At 42.7% G+C, this 8,017-nt stretch overlaps 1 protein-coding gene across 4 annotated transcripts in view; it reads right to left on the reverse strand.

Annotated features, from left to right (window-relative positions):
• Nucleotides 1-5,634, reverse strand: part of MTERF2 (mitochondrial transcription termination factor 2) — a 63,448-nt gene extending 57,814 nt beyond the window's left edge. The window contains exon 1 of one of the 4 annotated variants that reach the window (XR_016311835.1): nucleotides 5,534-5,580. The gene's annotated coding sequence lies outside the window, so the exon portion shown is untranslated. Of the gene's footprint in view, nucleotides 1-2,653; nucleotides 2,976-5,529 lie in introns of those variants that run through there. The other 3 variants (XM_089671204.1, XM_089671205.1, XM_089671206.1) reach the window with 3 other exon arrangements.
• Between the last annotated feature and the right edge of the window lie 2,383 nt (nucleotides 5,635-8,017).

An 8,017-nucleotide genomic window follows, 5' to 3' on the forward strand; every position in this document is an offset into this window, starting at 1 on the left:
TTTTGTTCACATGAAAAAACTGTTTTTTTGCTAGAAAAATTACTTTCAACCGCAAAACATTATAGATTTTTTTAAAGCAGAGGCCCTAGAGAATAAAATGGTGGGTGTTGAAATTTTTTTACGTCACACAGTATTTGTGCAACGATTTTTCAAACGCAAGTCTTTTGGGAAAAATACACTTTTTAGAATTTTAATGCACAAAAACACAATATGTTGCCCAATTATTTGATAAACTATAAAACATGATGTCACGCTGAGTAACTAGATACCAAACATGACATGCTTTAAAATTGCGCATGCCTGTGCTGGCAACAAAGTACATACATTTTTATTATCGATAGGCGATGCTTTAAAAGTCTTTACAGATCATCAATTTATATTTACACAGGAGGTCTAGTGCTAGAATTACTGCCCTCAATCTGATGTTCATGGCAAAACCTCACATGCATGGCGCAACCGCTGTTTACATACCGGCATGGAGTCAACGTTTGCGCACGCAGATGCACATGCGGGGGGGGCAAGGATGTTTTTGGGGGTTTTTTTTTAGTTATTTTGTTTTTTTCTAATTATTTTTACACTGTCCTTTTCATTTTTTTTTTTCTTGATCACTTTTAATGCTATCACAGGGAATGCAAATATCCCCTATAACTTCAATGGGCCTTGTCATAGATTCCTTTTTTGAGAAATTTGGGGTCTATCAGACTCTGGATATCTTCTCTGCCCTTACATTATCTAATCTCACCAAGATCCGTGTGATCAGATGCTTTCCCAATTTACTAATGGTGCTGTTTATATCTTGCGAAACTGAAATTATGAAATGCTCGTAGCTTCCGATTTCTTAGACTATTGAGATGATTGGAGCCATTCTGGTCTCAGACCAGCTCTGTGGTCAGCCAGTGGAACTGCTGGTTGCATTCTTGGATTTCCCCGTGGGACAAGGAAGCCCATGAAAACTGTGGAAGGCAGGAGGGGTGGGGGTGGGGGGAATGTCCCTTCCCGCTGCTTGTAAAAACAATTCAGCAGCTCATTGGCCACTAGGATTGCTTTTACATGAAAGCCAGTTGAAAATAATGATACCAGGATGATGCCTGCAGCTGCAGGTGTCATCCCGGTATAACCATTCAAAGTCCAGCGACGTACCAGTACATTGCTGGTCCATGTTGAGCATATATGTAACAGCAGAGAACATGGGCATACGATGAATTGGCTTTCTGGAGCAATATGACCGCAATTCATTCTGTTGTTCTCATTCCTTTTGTAATGCGCAAGTTAAGGATTAGGCCAAAAAGAGTTTTATATTCAGAAACCGTGATACGTTTCCATGAGAATTGTCTGACAAGAGCTGAATTTGGGTGGGCGGCCATGTATTGTTGTGCATATAAATTGCCTTGGCCCACAATCAATTGATACAAATCTTCTGTGAAAAACAGCGGAGGGGCTAAATGCTAGTGCTGGCTGTGAACGGGGCCGATCCTCCTAACTCTGAATTTTTGGGGACACTATACAAAAGGAGGCACTAGTATAGTTCTGTACGTGATCAATATCCTGATCCGTACAAACACTATACTAGTAATGGCGGTGATCAGCGACCTATAGCGTGAGTGTGATAGTGTACGGGCAATCTAATGCTAGCTGACTCTGGCTGGGAGGGGAGCTTACTGACCCTGACGCTATCTGATGTCGCTAGTGGCAGGAATGCAGTGATAAGTGAAACATTCTATATACTGACACTGTACTAATGGCACTGGTTGGTTGACGGGGTGATCAAAGGGTTAACAGGGGTGCTGAAAGGGTTAATAGGGGCAATAAAAGGGTTAAATGTTCTAATCTAACCTGTGTGTAAAATGTAGCGCTTTTACTTGGTGCTGTGTTCTCTTCTCTCCCAGGACCAATGGGTGTGGGGGGGGGGGCGCAGGTGCATTCACACCATAAAATAGGAAGTGATGCAAGGTTACCTCGCTTTGCCAAGAACTGCTGCTCACCCGCAAAATGCAGGTAAGAGGCTGGCAAGTAGTAAAAAAAAAACTTTTAAAAAAAATATAAAAAAAAAAAACCCTCAATATGTTTTTTGTTTTTTTTTAAACTTTTTTCTATAAATACTTTTATCAGAATAGTACAATGTTACCATAGTAACATTGTACTGGGGGGAGGGGGGTGATCAGGGTTTTATTTATTTATTTTTTTTACACACTAAGTTTTGACAGCTCAGGATAGTGATCTGTGATTGGCTGGAGCTGGTCACATGGTACAGGGTGCTGTGATTGGCCCCATGTATCATGTGACAGCTGTGGACCAATCAGAGCTCACTAGTAAGAGGAGCAGAGCTGTTATGAATGAGATTTATTCATAACAGCTTTGCTTACATTGTGATCATGCGATTGCATAGCGACCACATGATCACCGGGTCCCGTTCACCGGGATCTTCATTCCGCTGGACAAGCAGTCGCAAGGGGGAAGCTCTGCGTGCCCGCTCCGGAACCCAGCACCCCCCCCCCCGTGTTAGTACAGCCAGAGCGACGTACGGGTACATCGCTTTGCCTGTAGCGGTCACCCTGCCACAGAACATTGCAGGCGGGAAGTGGTTAAAGCGTTACTAAACCCACAGCAGTAAAATCAGTCTGTATATGCAGTAAAGGATGCTTGTTATACTCACTGTGGAACCTAACGGGTTCATTCTATGCATTGTATAAAATGGCCGTTTGATCCTCTCTTCTCTGATCATCCCCTTCTTCCACAGTAACTAATACATCTGCTGATAGAACAGAGCCTTTGGGGCAAGCTACACATGCCCATTTTGGTGTGTATTACTAGAGTTTTTATTTTATTTTCTTGGGAGAGTGCATGTGATCAGCAGAGGGCCAATCAGCACTGTCCAGACAGGGGGTCCTGCAGCCTCAAAGGACAATCAGGGGAGAATGAAACCACCTCCTACAAGCTTTAACCAGTGCTATGCTGGACACTGATAGAAGTCACAAGACTATATACTACTTATGAGAAATGGTATTTAGTTTATATTTAATGAAATAATTGCATTTCCATGTCCTGCGTACTGGCTATGAATAAGGTTTTTTACCGAAACGGGTAAGCTGCTATAATTTGCACACTGTACTCTTTAAGAATAAAGTACTTTTATCGGGAGAACAAGTTGTCAGCTCTTCACCTTATGCTCCTATGCTGTTTAACCACTTGACAGCCGCGCTATAGCTGAATGATGGCTACAGCGCGGTTGTCCAGTTTTCATATGCCGTCCTCCCAGAATGCGCACCCAGCAGCGCGCACCCAGCGCTGTCAGTGATCGCTGTGTCCTATGGACACAGTTGATCACATGACTAGGTAAAAGGCCAATCACAGCAGCCTTTTACTACGAAATCAACTGGGTCCAATGACACAACTGATCACAATTATTATACAAGATTTATATAGCACCAACAGTTTGCTCAGCGCTTTACAATATAAAGGGAGACAATACAGCAACAATACAGTTCAGGATTAATAGACAATAGAGTTAGGAGGGCCCTGATCCTTGGAGCTTACAATCTAAGAGGGAGGGGCTGATGGTACAAAAGGTAATAACTGTGGGGGATGGACTGGTAGGAGGAATAGAAGATTCCTAAATTAGCTGAAGGCAGGATAGGTTTCCATGAAGAGATAGGTTTTCAGAGATCACTTAAAAGTGGGCAGAGTAGGTGATAGTCGGATAGATTGGGGTAGAGAGTTCCAGAAGATGGGGAGGCTCTGGAGAAGTCCTGGAGACGAGCATGGGAGGAGTAGACAAGGGAGCTAGAGAGCAGGAGGTCATGGGAAGAGCGGAGAGGACTGTTTGGGTGATATTTGGAGACAAGACCGGTGATGTAATTTGGGGCAGAGTTATAAATGGCTTTATATGTTATTGTTTTGAACTTTATTCGTTGGGCAATTGGAAGCCAGTGGAGGGATTGGCAGAGAAGGGTGGCAGATATGGAATGCTTAGTAAGGTGGATGAGTCTGGCAGCAGCATTCATGATAGACTGAAGAGGGGATAGCCTGCGATTAGGTAGGCCAATGAGGAGGGAGTTACAATAGTCAAGCCGAGAGATAACAAGGGAGTGGATAAGTTGCTTAGTGGGTTCAGAGGTTAAGAACGGGCGTATCTTGGAGATGTTGCGGAGGTGAAGTCTACAAGATTTGGACAGTGATTGGATTTGGGGCTGAAAGGACAGATGGGAGCCTAGGATTACACCTAGGACCCTGGCATGAGGGGAGGGACTGATGGTTGTATTATTGATCTTGATGGAGAAGTCAGGGGAGGGGGCACAGGCTGGGGGGAATAGTATGAGCTCAGTTTTGCAAATATTGAGTGCACAAAGTAAATACAGTTGTCAGTTATCGGCAGCACTTTACGCACGCTGTCACAGAATGAGGAAAGTACTGCCGATAACTGGCAAATGTCAGCAGAGCAGATCTGCACTGATAATCAGTGCCCTGATCATTAGTGCAGCCCATCAGTAGTGACGAGCAGTGCCATCTACCAGTCAAAGCCCATCATTGTTGCATATCAGTGCAGCAACATCAGTGCCTCCTTATCAATGCCCACCAGTGCCACCTCATCAGTGCTGCCTATCCGTACCACCTCATTAGTGCTGCCTATCAGTGCAGCCTCATTAACGCAAATCAGTGCCCATCAGTGCTGCCTACCCGTGCTGCCTCATCAATGCACATCAGTGAAGCAAAAAATTACCTGTTTGCAAAATTTCATAGAAATTTCACACAGAAAACTTTTTTTTTCAAATTTTTGCTCTTTTTTTGTTTATAGTGCACCCAGTAGTGATTAAATAACACCAAAAGAAAGCTCTAATTGTGTTGCATGACAGTGCAATTGTCAAAATGCAACAGTGCTGAAAGCTGAAAATTGGGCAGGAAGAGGGTGACAGTGCCCGCTACGCAAATGGTTAAGTGCCAGGAAGACACTGTGAGCTTTGGCGCACCATTGGTCTACCTCCAGGGGAAATCATCCTAGGTGGACATTTTTGATAGTGAATGCATGGTCCTGAGTTTAGTAACACTTGAAGAACTACAAGCCAACAGCTGCAAAGGCTGCTGGGAATTGTAGTTCCTCATTCATAGAACTCTGCAAATTAATGATATAGCACTTTTTTTTTTAAAATGTGACAGCAAATAGAGGATCTCCTGCTAGTTGTCACAACAGGTGGATGGCATAGGTGCGGGGTTGGTGTTACACCCTGAATATGGACTGTAACATGTAAAGAAAGGTGATCTGTTCCTTGAAATGTGGATGGACAGACTTCCACACACTATGGCAGGTAAAGCAGCCCCCTCATGTGCAATTCATCTGTGTACTGGCACTTTGCCTGGAGTCCACCTGCTCAGTGTACACACACGGCGGATTCCTTGTGTTCCACTGACAGATCACAGAAACACACTGATCTGTGCTTGAGGTGATTGTAGCCGTATTAGTGTCACAGAAATAGTCACTGATATCTGTAGCACACTGACAGCTCTATGTACTATACTGGCACAGCATACAGTTACCTACACAGCAATCAGCAGTCCCCTTGGTCCCCTCTGTCCCTGCCACCGGACTTCTCTGGAACTACATAACCTTCACTCTGATTGGTCAGGTCCCTTTAAACCCCGGGTTATTCTGGGATCTGTAGTTTCCTGATAAGAGCCGCCAATAGGTGCAGAGGGACGAGCACACTACAATCCCACAGTGCATTGCGCTTTGCCATTCGTTACAGTGACTGAATTGTAACTTTTCCTGATAGGATTTTAAAACTTATTTTTAAGATCCATTTGCTTCTCCGCTTCTAAGGTATGAATGTGGCCAGCTATTGTCAAAATGATCTTTTATCGAAGATGCCCTTTGAATGGCATACCTCTTCAAAGATGGCCGAAGCGCTGCTTAGAACCTGTGCTGCGATAGGTTATGCATGAACATGTGACCTTTCAAGCCTGGCCTGGTTGTTTGTAGGTTGTGGCGAGGGAGCTGTGTGATCTGCTGCTGCTTTTTCTGTGATTTTCCTGCAAACTGTCACCACAGCCTACATTCTAATTAAAGTGTATTTAATCGTTAAATGTCAGTTTAATTGCTATACATGAGAAAATTGTTTTGTTGAAAACCTCTTTTCACACCTTTCCTCTCAGTAATATTCAAATCCCTCAGGGCTGTCAGTTACTAATCTTCATACACGCACTGAGGGATATTTATTATGCAAATTAGCAACACAATTAGAACACAGGCTTTATCTCTTTCCACAAGGATTCTATGACAGGATTACAGAGCTGTGCACTAGTAAATATGGGCAGCACACTGGCTAAATGGTTAGCACTTCTGCCTGGCAGTACTAGAGTCATTGGTTTGAATCCCAACCACTGCACCACCTGCCTGGAGTTTGCATGTTCTCCCTGTACCTGCGTGGGTTTCCTCTGGGTACTCCTGTTTCCTCCCACACTCCAAAGACATGCTGGCAGGTTAATTGGATCCTGTCTAAATTGTCTCTAGTATGAATGTAAGTTAGGGACCTTAGATTGTATGCCCCTTGAAGGTTAGGGACTGATGTGAATGTACAATATATATGTAAAGTTTAAAGGCAATTTTAAGAATCACAGGTAAAACTTCAGACATGGACTTGAGGGAAAACAAGCTTTATTAACCAGCTGTTGACCTAGCCAGATTAACGTCTGCAAAGCTAAGTGCCTTGAAAAGCATCTTACAGGGTATACATATCAGCAATTACATCACAATGCATATATTTCCTCTTTCACTTTCTGTACATTTAAAAAAACTTTCTAAGCAGTGCAGAATATGGCCTTGCTAGGTAAATTATCTTCAGCTGAAAATAAGGGTGCCAGCTACAGACTGGAACACATTTTTTTCACAGGAAATAAGGGAGGGGGGAAGTGAGCTGATGACCTTGTTTTGCAAACAGATGCTGTTAGAAATGTTAAAACTTAAGGGGAACTCTACAATATTTGGGTGCTGCCACAAAAGTACTGCATAACCTGACAGCACTATATAAGTACCTGTAATAAATAAATATTTCACAGCAACCTACACGTAGTGCATAGACAAAAAATACAAAATGAAAGAAAAAAGAAACATGTATTTATGGGTGTGTGTGTGTTGGCTACCCATCTGCCGCTCTCCATGCACCCCTAATATTATACTGTAGCAGTGTTGCCAACTGGCAGCCAGCAAAAAAAACGGGCACCTTTCTCTTGCCAGTAAATATCAGTGATAGGAAAAGGTTGCCAGTTAACCACTTTACCCCCCCCCCCCCTTCCCGACCAGGCCATTTTTTGCGATACGGCGCAGCATTACTTTGACAATTGCACCGTCATGCAACGCTGCACCCAAATTAAATTTATGTCCCTTTTTCCCACAAATAGAGCTTTCTTTCAGTGGTATTTGATCACCTCTTTTATTTTTTTGCACTATAAATGAAAGAAAGACTGACAATTTAAAAAAAAAAAACAATATTTTTGACTTTTTTTGCTATAAAACTTAACCAGTAAAAAAAATAAAAAAAAATTCAAATTAAATTTCTTTATAAATTTAGGCCAAAATGTATTCTGCTACATGTCTTTGCTAACAAAAAACCCCAATAACTGTATAATAATTGGTTTACGTGAACGTTATAGTGTCTACAAATGGTGGTATATTTACTGGATTTTTAATTTTAATTTTTTTTATAATAGTAATGGCGGCATTCGGCGACTTATAGCGTAACTGCGGCGGGCATTCTGACACTGGGTGGGAATTGATTAACTGCCACTGACATCCCCAGTTACACTAATACAGTAATCAATGCTAATAAAAAGCACTGACACTGTACTAATGACACTGGGCAGGAAGGGGTTAACATCTAGGGTGAGCAAAGGGTTAACAGTGTGCTGTGTGTTTTTTACATTGTGTGCTGTGTTGTGCTTTATTACAGAGACATGCTGCTTTGTATTTCTCTGCTGTGCAGAGAAATACAAAGCAGCATGTCCTTGCTGACAGGAGAGAGACCTGTGT

The sequence above is a fragment of the Staurois parvus genome, unplaced genomic scaffold, assembly GCF_062004578.1.
Source record: "Staurois parvus isolate SC_StPar_1 unplaced genomic scaffold, SC_StPar_1.0 ptg000101l, whole genome shotgun sequence".
Taxonomy (NCBI): domain Eukaryota; kingdom Metazoa; phylum Chordata; class Amphibia; order Anura; family Ranidae; genus Staurois; species Staurois parvus.